The following is a 24,698-nucleotide window of genomic DNA, read 5'->3' as shown; positions in this document are numbered from 1 at the left end:
AAAACTTACATAATGAAAACAACAAAACTGATGAAAGAAATTAAAGACTTAAATACTGAGTTGGCCAAAAAGTTCATTCAGGTTTTTCCCAAACAACAATAAAACAACGATCCAATTTTAAAATCAGCAAAGGATTTGAATAGATATTTTTTTAAACAAATGGCCAATGAGCACATGAAATGTATTCCACATCATTAGTCAACAAGGAAATACAAATCAAAGTCACATTATTACACTACTTCATACCCACTACTAAGATGGTTAAAATCAAAGTCAGTAGCAAAAGATGATGAGGATAAAGAGAAGTTGGAAAGAGAAATCTCATCCACTACTGATCAGATCGTAAGATGGTACAGCCACTTTGGAAAACAGTTTGTCAGTTTCTTAAAATGTTAAACATACAGTTACATAAGTCACTTCAGTCATGTCCAACTCTGTGAGACGCTATGGACTAGCCCACCAGGCTCCTCTGTCCATGGGAGTCTCCCAGCAAGAATACAATTACATGTTTATCCCGCAGTTCCACTCCTAGGTATTCCATTTCTCCACCCGGGGGGAAATAAAAACACATCCATACAGAAATGTGTGCATGAATGTTCATAGCAACATTATTCATAAAAGCCAAAAAACAGGAAGAATCTAAATACCCATCAAAGAATAAATAAAAAACTAGTCTGTCTTAACAATGCAATATTATTTGGCAATAAAAAGAATGAAGTGCTATTTATGTGCTATGACACGGATGAACCTTGAGAATAAATTATACTATGGAAAGAACCCAGTCATAAATCACATTATATCCGTTTATTTATATGAAACGTCCAGTTGCCAGAGGCTGAAGAGGGTATAACTGAAATACCTGCTAATGGGTATTAAGTAATGAAAATGTTCTAAAATTTAAGTAGTGGTGATTGTTGCACTGATTTGTACACTTTAAAAGGATGGAAAAGCTTAGATTTACCAGGATTAAGGTATAGTCGTGTGTGTGTATTATATGTATGTATAAAATCATATCAGAGGCATTTTTTAAAACCTTAGACACCTCACTCGTATAATCCTCTTTCCTTCACACTTCTCTTTTTTTTAATGGGATGTGGCTATCTAGGTGGTGGGCATGACTTTTTTTTAAATAATAATTCTATGTATTTATGTTTGGCCGTGGTGGGTCTTCATTGCTGCAGAGGCTTTTCTCTAGCTGCAGCGAGTGGGGGCTACTCTCTAGTTGCGGTGCTCACGCTTCTCATCGCTGTCGCTTTTCTCAGGGAACACAGGCTCCAGGGTACATGGGCTGCGGTAGTTTCAGCCCCCAGGCTCCAGAGCACAGGCTCAGGAGTTGTGGGGCACAGACTTAAAGTCACTCCCAGCATAGGGACCTTCCCAGATCAGGGATCGAACCCGTCTCCTGCATTGGCAGTCAGATGCTTTACAACCCTGAGCCACCAGAGAAGTCCCCTTCACACCTGCTTCTTGAAACATGGACTGCATTGTCCTTCCATTCTTAAACCTCCTACTGTTTTCAAACCCTTGCTTGGTAGTCTGGATTTTGTCTTCATCACTCCCCTGAAGCTGGTCATTCGAAAGTCTCCAGTGACTTCTCAAGTTTCAGATCCAGACCTGCTTATCTCTGACGTTCGCAGTAATTAACATTCCTCACCCCTCCTGGGTGAAGCTGAAGCTGTTTCTCCGAGGCTGTCTGTGTCTTGGTCTGCTCCGTGTGCCCTTCCTTCCTTCCTTCCTTTCTCTTGTCAGTGTTCTCCGTAAGTAGTCAGGTTCTCTTCTTTATCATCTCTCTTGTCTCTCACTTAGGGCTCGGAAACTGCCCCCCCAACCCTAGGTAATCTCATCATTGCCCACTACTCAACGCCCCCACACTCTGGTGAGACTCAGCCCTGGGCTCTGAATCTGTTATCTCTAACCATCTCTGGACCTCTCTGTCCAGAACTATGAAGAGCCTCAGATTTTATCTACTTCCAAGTTATCAAGTTAGCCTCCAGAGATTCATGAGTGCTGGTAAATTTTGACGTAAGACTCCTGAGTCAGAGACATGGGGTTATGTGTAACTCACAGCGGTAGCAGTACCCGGAATATCAGCATTTTTGTGCTGGTTCTGGAGCCCTCGTTGCCTCAAGGCAAAGAGAAGACCAGACGGAACTTGCCCATGCGGTGAGCGGCCGTAGGGGAGAGGAGCCCTGAGCCCATGCAGCGAGTGGCCGTAGGGGAGAGGGACCCCGAGCCCATGCGGCGAGTGGCCGTAGGGGAGAGGGGCTCCGAGCCCATGCGGCGAGTGGCCGTAGGGGAGAGGGGCCCCGAGCCCATGCGGCGAGTGGCCGTAGGGGAGAGGGGCCCCGAGCCCATGTGGCGAGTGACCGTAGGGGAGAGGAACCCGGAGCTCAGAGAGCTCCAGTCTTTCATAGTGGGCAGCAAGCGTGCCTGCTCTTGGCTCCAGAGGGAGACACTGTCTTTTTCTTCAGAGATTATTCAGGTTTTCTTCAAAGATTGTTTGCTATACAAACATCCCTGAAAAGAAAGTATGAGACAAAGGGCAGTTCATGCCTTGCTGTCAAGATGGGCAGAAACCCTTGGAGAGTTGTTTCAAGTTTCATTTTGCTATCACACTGGCGTCTCAAATTCGAGACATCGTTAAACAAATCCATCATCATTTTCTGAACTGTTTCCTTTCTGTCTTCACTATATTGAATTAATAGTGCTACCCACCATTGATTTCCTGACTTCCGTGCGTCAATATGGGCTTAAAGCTGAAAAAGTACTTGTAAAAGAAATGCAAAAATCTTGATGGCTTAAGCACAACAAAACTTTGTGTTACTCTCATGTAAAACCCGGTTCAGATGTTCCTGGGATGGTGACTCGACTGAGAAGCTCCCTAGCAAAAAAAAAAAAATATCCAGGCTGTTCCTGTCTTGTGGCCCCGTGATCCTGTGGCTGCAGGGTCTCCTTGGCTTAATCGTACGTGAAATCCTTCGATTCAGCAAGGTTCCCTCATCTGTCATCGTCTTCTAGACCTTTGCAACCACCTGCCTCCAGTCTTACCGTCCTCTCACGTTTACTCTGGCAGTCCATCAGAACTTTAGATCTGATTGTATCACTTTCCTCCTGAAAATCCTTCATTGTCTTACCACTGTGTACAAAGTATAAAGTCCAGACTCCTTAAGCTCTCTGTGATCTGGCCCCTGACTATCCAGGCATGTTTCCTGTGACTCTCGTACACGTACCCTTTGTTCTCACCAAACCGAATTACTAACGGTTTCCTGATTTTTATTTCCTCTGGTTGGCTTCTCTGCTTTTGCACCTGTTGTTCATCTTGCCTATGAACCTCCTCCAACAACTGCACCACACACACACAGACACACACACGGACACACACACACACACACACACACACACACCATTTGCCTGTTGAGCAAACTTCTCATCCTTCAGTTCTCAGCTAAAGTGTTCCCACTTGGCCTTCCTTGGGATGCCAGTGGTAGCGCACGTACCAGGCCTGAATAGCACTCATGGGAGGAAACCTTAGAAACAGGAGCAGGGACGAGCCACTTCCCCATTCTCCATCACAGTGGGGTTGTGGGGGGCGGGGGGCGGCGCTGACCGGGGCTGAGCAGAGCTAGAATTTGACTCCAGGAGAGAACCCTCGGCCCTGTGTCTTGATGTGCCAATGATCAGCTGCACAACAGGGTGAGTCCCAAGCCCTCCTCTAGCACGGTCAGGGTTTAGGAACCAGGCGTGGTAATGGCAGCTGAGTAACATGGGGGACCCATGATTTCCAGCTGTGATCTGCCACTCAGCATTCCATCAGGCCTGACTACACAGCCTTAAGCACTTGGCGATGATCCATTTCCTTACAGCAGATGGAAGACCGCAGTGGTCCTGTTCCATGGAAAGGCAGCTCCAGCTCTGAAAGGCCAGTGCTGCCGAGGAAGAGACCTGGACAGGTAGACCCCTACTTCACGGTCCACCTTCCTTCATCCATAGGCTGTCCCATTCCTTGTTCCATCAGTAGGCAGTAAGAAAGCAGTGGGTGCATGCTCAGTCATGTCTGACTCTTTGCAACTCCAGGGACTGTAGCCTGCTGGGCTCCTCTGTCCATGGGATTTTTCCAGGCAAGAATACTAGAGTAGGTTGTCATTTCTTGCTTCAGGGGATCCTCCCAACCCAGGAATCGGACCCACATTTCCTGCATTGGCAGAAGATTCTTTACTGCTAAGCCACCTGGGAAGCCCTGTTCCATCAGTATCTCATACCCTTTCACCCATGGGGCTTTCCCTCATAGCTCAGTTGGTAAAGAATCCGTCTGCAATGCAGGAGACCCCAGTTCAATCCCTGGGTCAGGAAGATCTGCTGGAGAAGGGATAGGCTACCCACTCCAGTATTCTTGGGCTTCCCTTGTGACTCAGCTGGTAAAGAATCTGCCTGCAATGTGGGAGACCTGGGTTCAATCCCTGAGTCAGGAAGATACCCCTGGAGAAGGGAAAGGCTACCCACTCTAGTATTCTGGCCTGGAAAATTCCATGAACTGTATAGTCCATGGGGTCTCAAAGAGTCGGACACAACTGAGCGACCTTCACTTTCACTTTCACTTTTCACCCATGAGGACCAAGAGGCCAGGCCTTGACAGACTCTGAAGGGGCATTGCAGAACAGACTAGCGGCCGTCAGGTCCAATCCAGGGAAGAGAAGAGGTCACAAGATGAGAGCCAACATCACAGATGTGGCCCTGTGTCCTACAGCTTTTATGGGGCTCAAGGTTGGTTTAATGTTCTCTTGTCACTATCTTGACATTTTTAATAATTTTTGAACAAGGACCCCACATTTTTATTTTGCACAAGCCCACGAATTGATGTAGCCAGGCCTATCACTGTAAACAGCCATCCTTCTCATCCTTGTACATGAGAGACTGACGCTTCTAACTCACCATCTGTGTTGAACCACATACAACGCAAGGCACTGGCAAGCCAGCAGAAAGTCAGGCATGGTCCTCTTATCTAGAGCCCCCCGGCCAAGGAGGCAGCCAGTCTGCTGAATCTTTGTGCCTTGGGAAATCTCACTGGCTCTTTGACCAAACACAGCTGACAGACCGGTATCATTGTCGGTTCAGTTACCCCCAGTCAAGAATGAAGCCACCTGAGAAATTGTGGTGTCTCCAAGCTCCCACCGACCTATTCCAGCATCCCAGGAAGATAGCTCACTCACCCTGGGGCTGAAGAATGACGGTCTGGACGATGCCACGTGTGGTCCTGGGGGTCAGTCGGTCAGTGGCCGCTTTCCCCAGCGGCAATCATAGCGATGCTGTGAGGACAGACTCACCACGTCAGCAGCATTGCTCTCCCCCATGGCACCGCTGTCTTCCTGGCAGATGGAGCCTGGCCTGCTCAGCCCCAGCAACTGAGGTCCGTTGCTGGTGGTAGTTCTACCCCAGACCTAGCCCCAGTTACACAGCAATTACCACTGTTCATCAGCCAGTTTCTACCACCAGACTGAGCTGCCCGAGGACCGAGATGTGCTTTGTGTTTGAATTTTCATTGTCCACCTTGTGGGCATCAACCAGTGTCCACCGCATGAACAAAACCAAGTCAGCATTCGTCTGGCTTAAACTTGAACAAAGCTATTACATCCAGCTCAATTCGTTTCATTGTTTTCTGTGTTTTTCTGATCCCCCTGGCTTGCCAGTAGTTGGTTCACCTCCACGCAGCCATCATGCTTGTAGTGTATAAACAGCGCTTGCCCGAATAACCCATGCCTGTTCGCTTTTCCATATAGCTAGTGATTTTTTTTTTTTTACTCCCAACTAGTGATATTTCTTTATCAACCTAGTTTTCATGCCTCCCATGACTTTGGTTTTTTCCCCCTAAATTTCTAATATCTGATCCCTTTTTAAAATAAGATGAATCATTAAAATGTACTATCTCAGTTGCTGTTACTAACATCACCTCAAAAACTCATTTCAGAAGTAATTTTGGAGGTTAAGTTAATTAAGCACGTCATTTTTGTTAGTTACCTTGTTGGATAAAACTAAGGGGTTCAGTGCTTTAAAGGCAAACTGAATCATTCATGTGGTTGGGTGTCTGTGTTCTCTCTAATACAATCAGCCCGCAGAATGGAGAACAGGGTCCTTTCTCAGGGGTTCAGCTGAGGCCGCTGAGGAGGAGGCAGGAGGTGCCTGGAGAGGAGAGGCACCCAGTGCAGGGCTCAGAGGGGCTGCCACCGCCCTTCAGGGTTTCAGGGAGTCAAGTACCTCAGAGGGAGGCTCCTGTGGGGGTGACAGGTGCTCTGTGCAGTGTCTAGGCAGTAAAGAGACTCCCAGGGAACCACGTAGGAGTTTGACGTGTGATCCCCAGAGTTGGAATTAATTGCCTTTGAAGCATTTATGAACTGTGGTGTTGGAGAAGACTCTTGAGAGTTCCTTGGACTGCAAGGAGATCCAACTAGTCCATCCTAAAGGAAATCAACCCTGAACATAATTCATTGGAAGGACTGATGCTGAAGCTGAAGCTCCAATACTCTGGCCACCTGATGGGAAGAACTGACTCACTGGAAAAGTCCCTGATGCTGGGAAAGACTGAAGGTGGGAGGAGAAGGGAATGACAGCAGATGAGATGGTTGGATGACATCACCGACTGGATGGACATGAGTTTCAGCAAGCTTCAGGAGTTGGTGACGGACAGGGAAGCCTGGCGTGCTACCCCTCCATGGGGTCGCAAAGAGCTGGACATGACTGAGCAACTGAACTGAGCTGAAGAGTTTGTAACAAACTTGAAAGAAGTGAAGAATGGATTTACACAGCCTGTCAGAAATGACAGGTGCATTCAGAGTCCCTTCAGGACATTTCAGGGCAGGACCTACCTGCCCCGTGTGCCCGTCTGCCCTACTGACCAACAGCCCGGTAACTTGAGCATCCGGCGGGCGGAAGTGCCCTCGGGCGCCGAGCATCCGGCGGGCGGAAGTGCCCTCGGGCGCCGAGCATCCGGCGGGCGGAAGTGCCCTCGGGCGCCGAGCATCCGGCAGGCCGAAGCGCCGGCCGCCGCTGCAGGTGGCACCTCCCTGCCATCCCTCAGAGCCTTCCTGGTGGCTGAGGTCAGCACACACACTGTTTCATCAGTGTGCAGGTCACAGGAACCGCAGCCACCTCCCTCTCGGGGTCTTTGAGGAACTCCCAAAAGCTCTCTTTGAAAGAAGGAGCCAAGGTCTTACACTCATGGTCCAAGGGGCCCCCTTATGGAAGGCCACAGCTGCCTGCCTTGGCGGGGCCACCCTCGCCCTGACCCAGCTCTGAGGGGTCAGAAACAGGCATTCACGGCAAGTTGGGGAAATTGGGAAAAGAGAGGAAGAGCCTGGCACACCAGCCCCAGCCCTCTGCCAGTCCACCACAGACCACCAAACCTGAAGCTGGCTGAGTCTCGGAAGGGAAAGAGCTTCCTCCCAGATGAAAGTTGGACACAACTTAGCGATTGAACAACAGCATGACTCAATTATTAAACTTTCTTAAACTTTTCTTTCTTCTTTTTTTTTTTTTTTGCTGCACCAGGACTTAGTTGTGATGGGTAGGATCTTAGTCCCCTGACCAGGGTTTGAACCCAGGCCCCCTGCATTGGGAGCTCGGAATCTTAACCGCTGGACCACCAAAGTGAAAGTCACTCAGTCATGTTGGACTCTTTTCCACCCCATGGCCTGTACAGTCCATGGAATTCTCCAGGCCAGAATTCAAGAGTGGGTAGCCTTTCCCTTCTCCAGGGGATCTTCTCAACCCAGGGATCAAACCCAGGTCTCCCACATTGCAGATGGATTCTTCACCAGCTGAGCCACAGGGGAAGCCCAAGAATACTGGAGTGGGTAGCCTATCCCTTCTCCAGAGCATCTTCCTGCCCCAGGAATTGAACCAGAACTGAGCTATCAGCGAAGCCCTTGGGAAGTCCCAATTGTTAATTATTCTGGAGGTTTAAGTATATTAAGAGTGACCAGAAAAGGTCTAAAATCTGCCCAAGATTTCATCCAAGAAGCTTTTCACACAAGAGTCCACAGAGTGGGGTTAACCAGCCAGTGGAAGCAGAATGAGCTTGTGTTCTGCCTGCCCCGCCTTGAGACCAGCTTGCTCAATAATCCGCTTACACTGTGTAGGAGTAGAAGGTATTCATTACCTGCCATGAAGGTCAGCTTCTCAGACACTGCCACCCTGTGTAGATTCTTTTGTTCCATTTCACAATCATTTCTCTTTCTCTAAACGTAACACAAAGGGAATGCAAACATATGCATTTATAGAGGATTGCGTTTCTAAGCAGACGTAAACCAGGTTGCCGTCTTGCCTTGGTGAATCGGGTAGTGTACCAAGGGTTTGCCCTGCCGGCAGGGTTTCAGCAGGTGCCTGAATTGTAAGGGAAGCCACTGTAATCATAGAAGGTATCAGGTAGTGACTTCACATCTTTTATTCTTTTTTTTTTTTTTACATCTTTTATTCTGATTCCTTTAGGAAGAGTTCTTTTAAAAGTTTTTTGTAATGACAGAATCCATACCATGTTGCACAATGCTGAACTGAATTAACTTTTTTGAGAGAGCTCTTGATATTTATCTTCAAAGAGATATATCCAGTTACCTGTGTTTTTTTTTTAAGTCTATCAGAAAATTGAAATGGAGTTTTTAAATTTTTATTTTGAAATATACTTGATTTACTATGTTGTGTTAGTTTTAGGTGTACAACAAAATGATTAAGTTATGCATGTGTACATATATTCTTTTATTACGTTCTCTTCCATTATAGGTAATTGCAAGATATTGAGTATAGTTCCCTGTTCTATACAGTAGGTCCTTGTTGGTTATCTGTTTCATATATAGTAGTGTGTATATTTTAATCCCAAACTCTTAATTTATCTCTCCCCCATCTCCTTTGGCAACCATAAGTTTGTTCTGTCTATGAGTCTGCTTCTGTTTCATAGATAGGTTCATTTGTGCCACATTTTAGATTTCCATATGAGTGATATCAGATGATACCTGTGTTTCTCTCTGACTTACTGCACTTATATGATAATTTCTAGGTCTATCCATGTAGCCACAAATGGCATTCTTTCGTTGTTTTTGTGGCTGAGTAATATTCCGTTGTGTATATGTACCACTTCTTCTCTATCCACTCATCTGTCGATGGACATCTAGGTTGTCTCCATGTCTTGGCTGTCATAATTAGTACAAAAATAGAGGTGCATATGTCTTTTCAAATTATAGTTTTGTCTGAATATATGCCCAGGAGTGGGATTGTTAGATCATATGGCAATTCTATTTTTAGTTTTTTGAAACAACTTCATACTGTTATCTTTCTTGCTTGGAGAATCCCAGGGATGGGGGAGCCCGGTGGGCTGCTGTCTATGGGGTCGCACAGAGTCGGACATGACTGAAGCAACTTAGCAGCAGCAGCATACTGTTATCTACCGATTGACAGTCCCACCAATAGGATAGGAGGGCTCCCTTTTCTCCACAATCTCCCCAGCATTTGTTGTTTGTAGACTTTTTAGTGATGGCCATCCTGAGTGGTGTGAGGGTGTACCTCACTGTAGTTTTGATTTGCATTTCTCTAGTAATTAGCAGTATTGAGCAGAGTCAGAGAAGTGATGTGACAATAGAAGTAGTGATGCGCAGCCGCAAGCCAAGGAATGTGGACAGCCTCTAAAAGCTGGAAAAAAAATAATTTGCTTCTGTGGAGCCTCCAGTAGGAACCAGCCCTGCGGATGCCTCAGAACTGAGATAATAAACGTGTGCTGTTCTGGAGTTGCTACATGGTTATCTGTTACAGCAGCAATAGGAAGCAAATACACACAATAAATGTCGTTAGTGGAAGAGAAGTCAGATGAGTAAATTTTCAAAATTCCTCACACTGCAGAGATGGCCTGAGTAAACTGTCTAAAAGCCAAGACAAACCAGTGCTCCGGAGTGCACTGATAATTGACATGCCTGCTGTCCTGCTGTTATTGATGGCATAATGCTGGCCACCATCAAGTCCTCTCCAGGAGAATTTTGTACACTTATGACACTTGTTTTATTTTTCACATTTTGTCAGATTCATAGGATGCCTTTTCTTTTTCCACCTTCAATCACTATGGAAGAACTTGACCCATTATAATGTAGAAAATGCTGGATGCCAGCAATCACCAGGTCAGTGGTTGCTCCCTGGGCCATCCCAAGTTGTCCAGACAGCCTTGCAGGCAGTGAGTGGGTGCTCAGTAGGTATCTGTTGAATAAACGAGCAGTACGAGGCCCCGTCAGGAGCACTGGCTCTTGTCCTGGCCCCTGCTTGGTGGCCGAGAAAGGGGAAAGCCCTCCGGGTCTCTCATTTCACTCTCTTCATCTGTCCACCAGGGGCTTCAGCTGGATGGTCTGTCAAAGCCTCTTCTGAATTGCTGGTGACTGTGAAATGCCAGCATCATGCTCACTTACTTACGTCACATCTCATTTACTCCTCGTGGGCAGTGGTGGATGGAAAAGAACTGTCTCAAAAATCCTCCACCACTTTCATCACGATCCTCCTGCCAGTGCCCACTTTTAAAGTCAGTACAAATGTCATCTCCCTGGAGCCTCCTGAACATTCTCCAAGGAGACTTTTTTGCAGGGCTTGGACAAACCGTGCAACAGGGCTCCAGCCACAGCATCAGTTCAGTTCAGTTCAGTCACTCAGTTGTGTCCGACTCTTTGCGACCCCATGAATCGCAGCACGCCAGGCCTCCCTGTCCATCACCAACTCCCGGAGTTCACTCAGGCTCACATCCATTGAGTCAGTGATGCCATCCAGCCATCTCATCCTCTGTCGTCCCTTTCTCCTCCGGTCCCCAATCCCTCCCAGCATCAGAGTCTTTTCCAATGAGTCAGCTCTTCGCATGAGATGGCCAAAGTATTGGAGTTTCAGCTTCAGCATCAGTCCTTCCAATGAATATTCAGGACTGATCTCCTTTAGGATGGACTGGTTGGATCTCCTTGCAGTCCAAGGAACTCTCAAGAGCCTTCTCCAACACCACAGTTCAAAAGCATCAATTCTTAAGCACTCAGCTTTCTTCACAGTCGAGTCCTGGCTGCTGCAGTCATAGACATTTGTAACAGACATTTAAGGGCACCAAGTGCTCCGAGAAAAAGACAGCCAAGAGCATGTGAGGCTTTGTCAGCATGGAGACTAAGAGCTGGTGGGTAAGACTCAGAGCCACGCTGAGCATGGAGCTGCAGCCCCCAGCCGCTCCAGACCCAGTGAGCCCTGTCATTGTTCCCTTGATCCAGGGGAAAGTAAGACCACTGGCGCTGAGGGATTTGGCCCGGACTCACACCCAGCCGGCTGGCTCCAGAGGCCCCTCCCCCACACCGCCTCCACTAGGCTGGGCAGTTCCAGCTCCACAGTTAACCATGTAAGTGCGTTAGCAAATAGGAAGCTACCTCCAGAAACTCAGTTTACGTGCTGACTCTCCAGAGAGACTTGCTGTTGCTCTTTTTAAAAAAGGTATATTAGCAGCTGCATTTTCATCCAGTGCTACTTTTCTGGCCATATAGAAGCTCAAAAGGTTTGCATCACTTTAAAAAAGTGACTGTCTTCACATTACACACAGGATTTACTTAATGACAGAGCTAGTTCCACGTAAACGAAGACAATGGAGTAACAGTTTACGTGACGCTGAAATAGCGTAGTCTTCCGAGAAGTCAGGAGGAAACAGCGTGGTTAATGTGTGCATGTGCTGCTTTTTTTCTTTTTTTTTTTTGGCGTGTCCAATAAGTTGCTATGCATGGGGTTTTTTTCCCTAGAGATATTTGTAAACAAACATGCCCCCAGTTCTAATGAAAAGTTATTGTTTAATTTTTTTTTTTTTTAAGGTTCAGGCTCCCCCTCTTCAGTTACTACGGACAACAAAATATCCCTGAAATGAAATGACTCATCGTACTTCTAGTCAATTTTTTAAAAATCTTACTTCTTCTATTTAGGAAAATTTTTTAAAGTTTAATGGCAAACAAAAGCTGTCTAAGGCACCTTAAGAACAGATTATACAGAGGACTCATAAATACACAAGTCTGTTCTTTTCTAATACTTTTTCTTTCTTGTGTAGTATGCATGCTAAAATGATTCCTAACAAAGTCAAAGTAAGTGAAATATGTTTAGGTGGTATGGCTACATAAATTATAAGATAATTTCAGTAGATCTAGCGATTACAGTGTTACAGATGCTTCAGCATTATTCACGTATAAAGTGTTGGTCATTCCTTTAATAACGTTCATGTAAATTCTTAAAGCATCATGCGTTGCTTTCTATCGGGGGCCGTGTCAGCTAACAGTCTCCTCTGGACTCTGTCAGTTGGGTCATGCTTCCTTCTGAAAAGTGGGCCCCATGGAAAATCATATTGTTGGATGAGGGTTCTGGGTTTTTTCAATGAGAGAACTGTCTTATATTAAGTGTGATTTTTATGTGTTTGTATGTAATATGTGTATGTAATTTCACAGATCTTTATCCAAGATCACTCTTCATCCTTTGCATCAAGAAGATTTTGGCCACAACATTTTGAATCATCTGTTTTCATTTTTTGGATCAAGGAAGAAGGGATAAATGAAAATATGAACATTTCTATTTTGTGGTTGGTTCATCTCTTCAATATAAATTATTCATAAAACCCTTTTATTGACACTGTTGTTTTCTCTAGTGAGTCAGAAAAAAAAACAGAAACCACTATCTACTCCTTTCCCCTGTAAACAAAAAGCCAACGTAAAAAGATAGCATTCAATAAGAAAAGGCATAAGTATGGCCTGTCAGACAGATGACACCTTATTTGTAGAATGATCAGAGAGGATTCAGCTGCACATTTGAAGGAAGAATTGAGAGTGCACGGCTGTACCACGGGGAGAAAACAGAGTTAATCTTTCTACTGTGTCATTTATTTATTCAGCAAATATTTATCCAGTCCCTACTGTGTATCAGGCTCTTTCTTTGTGATGAGGAACACGATGGTGAGCAATCAGAGAAAGTGGCCACCCCAACTCTCGAATCTCCTGGAAACAAATAAAATTCCGTCCCCCCGCCGCCTCCCCGCCCCCCGCCTCTATCAGCAACGCTATGATTATTCCACTATGATCATTCTGAGATACACCTCAAAGCACGTTTTTAAACTGCACTTTCTTCAGTGAACGTACATTGTGATTCAGCTGGTCTGGGCGAGGCCTGGGTATCGTTTTTTTTTAAAGCTCCCCAAAGTTAGTGGGATGTACAGCCACGTGCACCGCCGAAAAGTTGAAAACCTCTCACCATTGTTTCTTCCCTGGGCTCTTGCCTCAGCGGTGGTTTCTTTAGTCTAGTTTGACCCAGAATATACTTCCCAGTGTTCCAGAAAAAGTAGAGTTGGAATCAGTGAATTACGGCATGGGTGGACCCTCACCATGCTGGCCAGCCTCTCAGCCCCCAAGGAACAGAGGCTGAGGGGGGCGAGGGGTGTGGGCCATAAACACAGTGCTGAGGGGATACGGTTATTACTGACCCCAGCCGCCCTCCTTAGCCACCTGGTACAGAGTGTTCGGTTAGAAGCGTGGGTGAGAGTCCGGGCCCACTGGGCGAAAATGCCAAAAATCTGTCTGTCTTATAATTAAATGACCATAACCAAATTGTATCCTGCTTACTTTGGTGAGTGGCAAAAGCAACTTATAAAATTATGTAAAAACCATCTATTGCCTTTTACTCAGAAATTCAGGCAGTATCTAGGTATCTGGTATCTAGGTTTAAAGAACATAGGGATTTATTTTCAGGGACTATTGGCCAGAGTGAATACTACAATATTAAAATAGCATTACATAATAAAAATCAATGAAGTAGTAACGTTTCAAGTTTAAATCAGAGTTATCTGTTTTAACTGATCAGTTACTTGGTGTGATTACACACACACACACACACACACATATAATTCTTACAGTGCTTTCATGTCCTGTAACTGGCTTTGGTTGACAATGTAATTTAATTAACAGTGGCTTATGGTTTAGGTTGATGATATACCATAAACTGTGATAAACCTCGCAGGATGGGAAATCTTCACAATAAGCATAGTGTGGCCTCAAAATCCTGACTTGTAACTTATTGACTGAAAACCTCTTAAAATGTTCTCTTAAAGCTTATCCATATGCCCCGGGACATACTCCATGCAGCATGTGAAGTGAAGCGAAAGTCGCAGAGTTGAGTCCAACTCTTTGGGACCCCATGGACTATACAGTCCATGGAATTCTCCAGGCCAGAGTACTGGAGTGGGTACCCTTCCCTTCTCCAGGGGATCTTCCAAACCCAGGGGTCAAATCCAGGTCTCCCACATTGCAGGCAGATTCTTTACCAGCTGAGCTACAAGGGAAGCCCAAGAATACTGGAGTGGGTAGCCTATCCCTTCTCCAGCGGATCTTCCCGACCCAGGGATCGAACTGGGGTCTCCTGCATTGCAGGCGCATTCTTTACCAACTGAGCAATGAGGGAAGCCCATACAGTACTTTTAAAAATAGAATCTTGGGACTTCCCTGGCTGACACGTGGTTGGGACATCATACTTCTACTGCAAGGGGCAAGGGTTTGATCTCTGGTTGAGGAACTAGGATCCCACATGCTTCATGCAACCACAGAACAGGGGGAAAATTTTTTTTTAATAAAAATAGAGTCCCTACACTCCAAGAGCTTCCAAATGATGCAAAACTGAGTTTACAGTTTAAGTTACTGCCTGGGTGAGCAAAGGGGAGAATATGAGTCAATAAAAACCTCTAGAATATGTTAGGATTTGTCAGAGAACACTAATACCTCTTCCTCATTCATTCATTCCTTCAGCAGACATTTATCACCCTCCTGGGTTTGTGAGGTACAAGGATGAACAAGACAGACAGGGTCCCTCCCTTCCTTTCCCAAGCTTGGACTACTTCAGTTTTGTTTTCCTGCAGAAGAGAGTATGCCAGCGTGCCCAGCAACACCAGAAGCAGGGTCCAGACAGGGATTTAGCCAATGTCTAGCCTGGAGAAATGAAGTAACAGTGGAGAGAGTTTTAATTTGGCAGTATTGTCCATCTGGGGTCAAACAAATGGAAAGACTCTTTGTAAAATCCAAACTACACTTTAAATCGCTGAAACTAATGGCACTTAGAAAGGGAGAGGAGGTTAGTTCTTTGAGGCACTGTGCTGTTTAGGAGATAAGCAGGTGTAGGAAAGCGTTCTTTATGGTGTTTAGAAATATTGTGGGTGTTGATGGCATTACCCACAACCCGATACTCCCTGGAGCTTAGTGAGAGGAGACATCATATTTCACCCATGTTCTTTCATCAGTGTCAGTGGGTTCACTGACTCAAGAACCCGTGTTAAGAGATGCTATAAAACTGCCTGCTAAAATGTTCTGATGGTCACTTAAGACTGCACCAAACACTCCCTGGGAACAGGGTGCTAAGACCGACACATTAGCTCTTTCAGACCCAAGAGACTGCCTCCGGTGGACCCAACAGTGCCTGGAAGCAGAGCAGCTAGGCTGACGCCATAAGCTGTTCAACCCTGAACCCATTAGCAGAGCCTCCAAGATTCTGAGAAGGAAGCCTCAGATGGATTATTCAGTTGAATTCAATTTCGTGTACAGAGCAAGGTTAACAAAAGAACTAGCGTAAGTGACTCGCTTCGTCACAGAGATTATAGACTAAGGACTTAAGATGATAGACAAAGGGTCCCGGGGCGTGCAGCTTAAGGAACACAGATAACTGAGCCTTAGTGCTGCCAGCATTGAATCCCTGGGACCAAGGGTTCTGAAATGATGCAATAAAGCTCTGATAAATACTTGAGCCTCTCCAGATTTAAAAAATAATAGAATCAACTTTACTGACCTACCAATAAGACAGTCTAATCCTTGACTTTGTTTTACAGGAATTTTATAAATGTACCATTAAAGAAAAAAGTTTGAGTTCTTGCTGTTTCTGGTATGGAATAAAAATAGTCAATAGACTTTTGGTAAAGAAGGTTGCTGCTCTTGTATTCGTAACTGAAACCAAAAGTGAAGTGCAGAAATATAAATGAGGTTTTCAGTCCATTCTTTAGACTTGAGGTTTGAACACTCCCAACTGCCTGTCCTTCTCCTGTCATTAGTGGCAGAGCACATTCTTGGGCAGTGATGTCAGCGGAGGACTCTGAATACTAATGGAAAATCACATTTTGTCCTTCTGAATTGTTAATGCAAAATGCTATTGACTATAATCAGCTATAATACATGGAGGAAAACTCAAAAAAAAAAAAAAAAAGATTACGTACCTTCCGTGATCGCATTCTCCACTGGGTGGTCAGACAATATGACACAGTATTTTTAAAGGGGATTTTCCTGGAAAATCCAATGGTTTTACTATACAGGAAAATCTAAACTTTTATGAATTTTATACTGTATAGGTACTGAGCTCTCAACAGGACACACAAGAAAACGAGGGCTATTTTTTTTTCTCTCTCCTGACTCACAGTTAATTTAATGCTGCTAAAGCTTAGAACAAGAAATACTCTCATTGGATTAAAAAAAAAAGTAATTGTGGGTTTTCTGCTTCATGAGAAAAGTAAAAGAACAGTCCACACTTATGAAATGCAATTCCAGTGTGCAGACAAAATCCTTGATTTATGTATCTTTATTAATTAGGTAGTGGCAGTCAAATAAATTAATAAAGGTATATAAAAGGTCAAATAAAATGCATTTGCTTCCCCTGAAGAATATTTCACTTAAATTTTAAGTTTCAGAAGCTCAGTTTTCATATGTCCACTGGTTTTTCATTGTGTTTGATGCACCATTACCTTTTTAAGTGCATTCTCTACATAACGTGAACTTACCTTGGATTTCCCAGGCAGCCAGTGTAATTTAGGTGAGATCGATAATCGTTTTTAACAAAACTGGATTGTTTTTGGACCAGCACTCCTACCAAGGACAATTAAAAAACCTGAACAAAACATAAAAGTAGATTTGAAGTCATCGGAGCTCTCCCAAGGCAGTGGGTTCCTGTAGAGCTAAGATGTGAAAGAAGTGGGAAGCCTTCTCAAGCTCTGACAAGAATCCAGTGATGTACTCTGTGGTTTGAAGAAGATTTGCAAAAGCAAATCTTCTCTGTAGGGAAATAACATCAATACAGTATCTCCAGTTTTCACCAAAACTTTTATGCATAATGTCTGGCACTCATTCCAAAATAACCAGAGCATAGGAGAAATCTGGCCAGTTCTGCTCTAACCACGTGACCAAAAGAAACATCACTGAAAGTGTGACTTTGAAATTTTGTGCCTCCTTAGCGATGCCCTGAGAAGGACACAACATCAGTTAGTCCTCCAGTATTTCTGCCAAATAAACGTAACCTTATTCTAATCAAACAGTCAAACTCAAATTGAGAAACCTGTACAAGTGACTCATGCTAGTCAAAATTTGTCAATGTTATGAAAACAAAAGTGGAGGCAACATTTCAAAATAATGAAAACTAAAAGAGATGTAAAGAGTTGGACACGACTGAGCGACTGAACTGAACTGAACTGAACTGAAAAGAGATGTAACAATGAAATGCAAGATGTGACCCTGGATGGATCTGAGATAAGGGAAAAGTATAAAAGATTCAAGCAAAGGACATCAATAGGAAAATTTGAATATAGATTTTTGTACCTTAGACGAAACTGTATCAGTGTTAAATTTCTTTTTTTATTGAGGTATAATTGACACATGACATTTTATTAGTTTCACCTGCACAACATAACTTGATAATTGTATATATTGAGGAATGATCATCACAATAAATCTAGTCAATGTCTTACTGAACGTACTTACAGAATTTTTTTCTTGTACTGATAACTTTGAAGGTCTACTCTCTTGGCAGCCAGGCTTCTCAGATGGTGGAGTGGTAAAGAATCTGCCTGCCAATGCAGGAGACGCAAGAAATGTGGGTTTGTTCCCTGCGTCGGGAAGGTCCCCTGGAGGAGGAAATGGCAAGCCACTCCAGTATTCTTGCCTGGAGAATTCCATGGACAGAGGAACCTGGCGGGCTACAGTCCATGGGGTTGCAAAGAATTGGACACGACTGAGCACACAGCACACTCTACAACCTTCAATTATGCAATATAATATTGTTCACTATAGTGGCCAGATTGTTTATTACATCCCCATTAATTATTTCATAACTGAAAGTTTGTAACTTTTGATGCCCTTCATCCATTTTGTCCAACACCTCCCTCCCACCTGCACCTAGAAACCACTAACCTTTTGTCTGTATGTATGAGCTTGGTTTTTATTTTTGTTTTGTTTTTAGACTCCACATATAACTCATAAGGTATTTGTCTTCATCTGAGTTATTTCACTTAGCATTATTCTTAGGTCCATCCATGTTGTTTCAGATGGCAAAAATTTTTTATGGCTAAATATTGATAATATTCCATGGTGTATATGCATGTGTGTATATCAAATTTTCTTAATCCATTCATCTTATGATGCTGGAGAAGACTCTTGAGAGTCCTTTGGACTGCAAGGAGGTCAATCCTAAAGGAAATCCACGCTGAATATTCATTGGAAGTACTGATGCTGAAGCTGAAGCTCCAATACTTTGGCCACCTGATGCCAAGAACTGACTCACTGGAAAAGCCCCTGGGGCTGGGAAAGATTGAAGGCAGGAGGAGAAGGGAATGACAGAGGATGAGATGGTTGGATAGCATCACTGACTTGATGGACATGAATTTGAGCAAATTCTGGAAGATAGTGAAGGACAGAGGAGCCTGGCATGCTGCAGTCCATGGGATCACAAAGAGTCAAACAAGACTTAGCAACTGAACAACAGCAATAATACTGATGGACATATGCCTTTGGCTATTGTAAATAATGCTGCAATAAACACGTACCTTCTCAAGTCAGTATTTCTGTTTTCTTCAGATGAATTACCAGAAGTGAAAGTGTTGGATATTCTGGTAGTTTTAAAAAATATTTTGAGGAATGTCCATACTGTTTTCCATAGTGACTGCACGGATTTATATTCTCACCGGCAGCAAGTGTTCCCTTTTCGCCACATTCTCACCACTTTTGACAGAATGCATGTGCATCTCTCCATTTCCGAACAAAAGAAAGTGTTTACACGCTATTAAAATGCCTAGCTACCTTTACTGGATAAGAAGCATGAATTAGAACATTCTGTCAAAAATGTATTAATTTTAGTATATTGGATTTTTATAAATCATGGCTAAATGATTATCACTTAACTGTATCTCTACCTACTAAATAAGACTTGTGCCAGATCGAGTATTCTGCCTAATTCAGACACATCAAGTTCTGAAACATTAAAAAAATAAAGCATATGCCATTTGTTTTAAGAGAATGTTTTAAAATTTGTCACACTGAGAAAACACTGCCTCTGTTATTTTCCAAAACAACCACTGGTAGTCCCCTCCTCAATAAACGGAATCCAGCACTTTCCAGGCTTCCCCATAGTGAGAATCATCTGGTTGCTTGTTAATGACATGACCCCCATGGTGATCCTAATTGATGTGTCTAGCATGAAGCCCAAACTTCAGCTTGGGTAGTTAGTATCAGAAAAGCTGGATTTGACAATCATTGTGTACCTTCTCTGTTGGCTCTGCAGTTACTGATGTTGATAACTTTGATTCTGCAGCAGTAGAGGTTTCCATAGGGATCAGGTTGAGCTGGTTGATGTTGCTGCATACAAGTTCCAAGTTGTATCTGACTCTTTGTGACCCAGTGGATTGTAACCCCCCAGGCTCCTCTGTCCATGGGATTTTCCCAGCAAGAATACTGGAGTGGGTTGCCATTTCCTTCTCTAGGGGATCTTCTTGACCCAGGAACCAAACCTGTGTCTCCTGTATCTCCTACATTAGCAAGCAGATTCTTTACCACTGAGACACCTGGGAATCCAAACTGGTTGACAGTGTTGGTCAAATCTTCTATAGTATACTGATCGTCCATTTGTTCTATCAATTACTGAGAGAAGGGTATTAGACATTGCCAATTATAGCTCAATTTTTTATTTGTTTCTTTGGTTTTGTATGTTTTTGCTTCATGTATTTTGAAACTTTTTCACTAGGCATATACCCATTTACAATTCTTAGGTATGCTTTGATTCATTGATCCTTATCAATTTTTTTTTTTTTTTTCATTTTCAAAAGTAGCCACCAGGAACTTGCCATGTCAGAAAGCATTTGCAAATTTGGAACAGTCTTTTTACATAAGAAAACAGTATGTCTCATCTTTAATTTCCATTCTTTTCCGTCTTTAATTTCCACTCTTTTTAAAGACTTTTCTCTGAGAACTAGCAAGCATCCATGTGTTACAGAAGAGTTTCATATTAAATTCCTATTATTAAAAATCACTATAAATTATAGATTGTTTCTGCTTATATATCTTTATTGAAGTGTATTGGTGGTGGTGGTAGTTTAGTTGCTTAGTCGTGTCCAACTCTTTTCGATCCCATGGCCCGTAGCCCACCAGACTCCTCTGTCCATGGAATTCTCCAGGCAAGAACACTCGAGTGGGTTGCCATTTCCTTCTCCAGGGATTGAAGTATATTGACATATGATACACAGCACATATTTAATGTATACAATTGAATGAGTCTGGACCTATGTACATTCCCATGTGATCATCACCACTGCTGAGGTAATGAACACATTCATCATCCAAAAGTTTTCTCCTGCCCTTGGGAATCCACACATACCTCCATCCTCAGGCAGCCACTGACCTGCTATCACCATAGATGTGTTTACATTGTCTAAAATTTTCTAAAAATTGAATCATACAGTATATATACTTTGGGGGGTCTGACTTTCCTTTACACAACACTCTTATCTGGAGATTCACCGTGTTAGTGCATGTACAATGGTACGACTATCATACTATTGTCCTCGCTCTTCATTAGTAAGTACCTCTCCATTATATCCAAATTCATTCATCTAATCACCAACCAAGGGAACGTGGCCTCATTGTCGGGGCCTTACTTGAGATGTGAGCTTATTATTCCTGTTAAACGAGTCAGTTGGGATTGGAATTTAGCTTATTTTCTCTAAGGTGTGAGGGGAATGCTCACATCTGGGATGTGGGGTGGGAGACGAGCCAATACTTAGGACTGATATCAAGTGCAGCATGATCCTACAGATTCTCTACTTCCACAGGAGCAGGCCCAAGAAGCAGCCTGAAGCTGCCCGAGTGAAGAACATTCTCTGAGAAGAGATGAGCCATCTTTGTGTTCATCACTGATCCCCAGGCTCAGGTGTGCAATTTTCTGGTCCTCTGTGAATTCGAGCTGTTGCTTCTTCTAAAACATCTTGATATCCTGAAGAGAAAAGAATGTGTGTGTGTGTGTGTGTGTGTGTGTGTGTGTGACAAAAATGGGAGAACTTGCTTTATGAGATTCTTACCAAGAAATAGCTGGCACAATTCTCATGAAAATGCCCTTACTTGGTTTCATATGATCTATCATGCAATAATCACTGAGCCATACATAATGAACCCAGGATCAGTTCATAATTCAAACAGGAAATTTGACCCAGCTCTTTAATGGAGGGTTTCCCTGGTCGCTCAGCTGGTAAAGAATCTGCCTGCAATGCGGGAGACCTGGGTTCGATCCCTGGGTTGGGAAGATCCCCTGGAGAAAGGAACGGCTACCCTCTCCAGTATTCTGGCCTGGAAAATCCCATGGACTGTATAGTCCATGGAGTCACAAAGAGTCAGACACGATTAAGCGACTCAAAAAAAATTTTTTTTGACCCAGCTCTTTAATGATCTACCACCATAAATGGGCAATCCTCACAGCTCTAAGGCTATTTCCAGCACTGATTCTTACCCTAGTAGTCACAGCCAACCATGCTGACATGTTTCCTAATGGAAAAGTAAAGTTACAAGAGGGCAGGCTCCCCATCTGTTTTAACCTCTCTGATCTATAAGCTGAGTCTACTTATCAGAAGTCTGGTGAACAGACCACAGAAGGTCTACTTTCCCTGGGCAGTAATACAGCTTCTTAGTAATGGCCATTCTCACAGCCCAGCCCTCCTGGCCACGCTCGGCTCTGGGGGAGGGGGAGAGAGAGGGGGGAGAGAAGAGAGGGAGGAGGAGGAACTTCAAATGACTGTCAAGGCACACAGAATCATGTCTGCCCCTGTTTCTTTCTTCAGACCAAGAATTTAATTGGGAAAGAATTTTAAGGCTGACTAAGCAGATGTGTCAGGGCTCCTACTGTTTTACCCACATTAAAGTGACTGGGGTCGGATGGAGAAGAGCCAGGTCAGAGATAATGGTCCATACAGCCCACTGATTCTGAAAGCCAGTTTGGGCCACAACAAGCCCTCTGTCTGGGTATGTAGATTGTACCTCCAGACATCTAAGGAAAGGTTATCAATCTGAGACCATCTTCAAGTTTCTGTGAAACAACCAGGGGTGAGCTGGATGACCTTGCAAATTCCCTTCCTGGTCTGACATTCTGCAATCAGATGGTAAGAGACTTGGAGACCTGGAAACAATTCCGCAAGGACATTTCTTTTAAAAAGTGTTTCTCAACATTTGTTTCTTTTCTATCTTTAAATCCACAAACAGAATATGTCATCACTCTTCACTGCTTCAAATGCGTACCATGTTACCCTCTGGGGTTCCTGCTCCCCACCCACTGAGGGCCAGGGGCTGTCTCATTCACCAGTACGTCTCTAGAATCAGAGCACCGCCTGGCATCAAATAGGAGCTCAGCAAAAGTGACTGGGGGATGATGGGCGGAGTTCACTGGATGGATGGATGGATGGGTGGATGGACAGTATCCAGTGCTAGGACCAGGAGGTGGGATAACTCAGGAAGACAGCTGTGACTCCTTGGGAAGCAGGAAAGAATCTAGTGAAAAATTAGAATCTAGTGAAAAATTAGAGTTTGGCAGGGGAAGGGAAGTGCATCTTCTCCATGGCAGTTACTCAGGGGTCTGCCCTGGGTGGGGCCCCTCAACCGCTCAGGCCTAGTACCTGCTGGTCTCAGGGATTTCCTCTGTGCTTCCACGTTTCAGCTCTCAGGTAAATTACCCCCAAGAGCTAACCTCCATGAGCAGGAATCTTTGTCATTTTCAGTAGCTTCTACATATTGTCCATGTATTTTCTGTGAATACAATATATTTCACATGTCTAGAACAGTGCCTGTCACTTAATAGATCCTTCTTATATATTTATTGAATGAATGGATACATTCAGAATGAGAAAGTTCACTCTGAGTCTGAAATGAGAGCCTTTACTCTCTAACCAACCCAATTTTTTTTTGTGGTTCAGGGTGGTTGCCGATTTTGAAAGTACAAGGTTCTGGTGAAGGAATGACTGCAAACGGGCTCTACAAAGAAAAGCAATGGATGGAGCCGGTGGACCAGCTGCCCGCCCGGCCCAGCTTTGCCCCTAGGAGCCTCCAGGGGCCTCTGTCCCCTGCAGCTGTGTGGGCTTCATGACAGCGCCTTCCTCTCAGTTTTTATGAGCATTCACGTTAGTGTTAGTTGCTCAGTCGTGCCTAACTTTTTACAACGCCATGGACTGTAGTTCACCAAGCTCCCTGTGCATGGAATTTCCCAGGCAAGAACCCTGGAGTGGGTTGCCATTCCCTTCGCCTGGGAATCTTCCCAATCCAGGCAGATTCTGCACTGCAGGTGGATTCCTTACCGTCTGAGCCAGGGAATGCGGATTAAGTAAGTCATCAGGCAAAACACGTGTAGAAAAGAGCCTGGTGCATCCTACTGAGTCCTGTATATGCCATGTTTATACAGTAACCATGAATGTGGTTCCCTTGAACTTGCTGAAATCGTATGCAATCATTAGGTGAGAGAAGAATGTTGAATTCTTTTTAGCAGTGTTGACTGTCCACATGGCTTCCCTCCTCGAGTTCCCAAGGGGCAGCAGAATTGCAGCTCTAGTAAGTGGAGAAAAGTGCTGACAGTTATTACCTTTTCTGAGAAGCCCAGCGCTGTGGAGATGAACCCAGTGCATACATCAAGTTATAATCCAGGCACCGTCTTTATTAAAGCTACAATATGACCAAGAACCCAAGCTCCCGCTACCCAACCCCTGAAAAAAGTCCCCGCTGAAAAGATAAACTGGATCAACTGTTCAGTCTCCATGAGGAAAGGTTTCCTGGCCCCCTGCCGGGGTCACTGCCCCTTGGCTACTGCTCCCATACATTCACAAATTCAGTCCCTATAGGAGGAACCAAAGTTCTGTGCGTTTTGCTCAATTCCGTTTTTGCTCTGTGACCACTTCTCAGATCATGACACCAGGGGGGCAGGCACCGTGTCCTCCGGAACCCACCTGCCCTCCACCTGGCCCTACATAATCACACGAGGCCGCGTGCGCCAGCCGACCTTCTCACACAGGAAACTGCTCAAAACCAGGGCCGCCTTAAAAAGGAAACGGAAGGCAGAGCGCAGAAGCAGGGCGGGCCTCCCAGGAAGTTGAGCACTGGGAGGCCGGAAGTGAAGTGAAGTGCAGTGAAGTGAAGTGAAGTAGCTCAGTCGTGTCCGACTCTTTGCGACCCCATGGACTGTAGCTTACCAGGCTCCTCCGTCCATGGGATTTTTCCAGGCAAGAACACTGGAGTGGGTTGACATTTCCTTCTCCGGAGGATCTACCCCACCCAGGGATTGAACCCGGGTCTCCCGCATTGTAGGCAGACGCTTTACTGTCTGAGCCACCAGGGAAGTCTTGGGAGGCTGGAAGCAGGTACTAACCCCACAGGGGA

General features: G+C 44.5%; 1 protein-coding gene and 1 long non-coding RNA gene across 2 annotated transcripts in view; one reads left to right on the top strand and one right to left on the bottom strand.

The window, feature by feature from the left end:
- Nucleotides 1-12,723, top strand: part of RSPH3 (radial spoke head 3) — a 42,494-nt gene extending 29,771 nt beyond the window's left edge. The window contains exon 9 of the mRNA XM_055536124.1: nt 12,465-12,723. The gene's annotated coding sequence lies outside the window, so the exon portion shown is untranslated. The remainder of the gene's footprint in view (nt 1-12,464) is intronic.
- Nucleotides 12,724-22,189: 9,466 nt separating this feature from the next.
- Nucleotides 22,190-24,349, bottom strand: LOC129619488 (uncharacterized). Its single transcript, XR_008697902.1, has 3 exons — nt 24,269-24,349; nt 23,627-23,873; nt 22,190-22,458 (listed from the first exon to the last, which is right to left on the bottom strand). It is a non-coding gene; the product is annotated as an uncharacterized LOC129619488 (long non-coding RNA).
- Nucleotides 24,350-24,698: the final 349 nt, after the last annotated feature.

Source organism: Bubalus kerabau, chromosome 9 (genome assembly GCF_029407905.1).
Source record: "Bubalus kerabau isolate K-KA32 ecotype Philippines breed swamp buffalo chromosome 9, PCC_UOA_SB_1v2, whole genome shotgun sequence".
Classification (NCBI taxonomy): Eukaryota; Metazoa; Chordata; class Mammalia; order Artiodactyla; family Bovidae; genus Bubalus; species Bubalus kerabau.
This window is presented reverse-complemented; position numbering and strand designations above follow the sequence as displayed.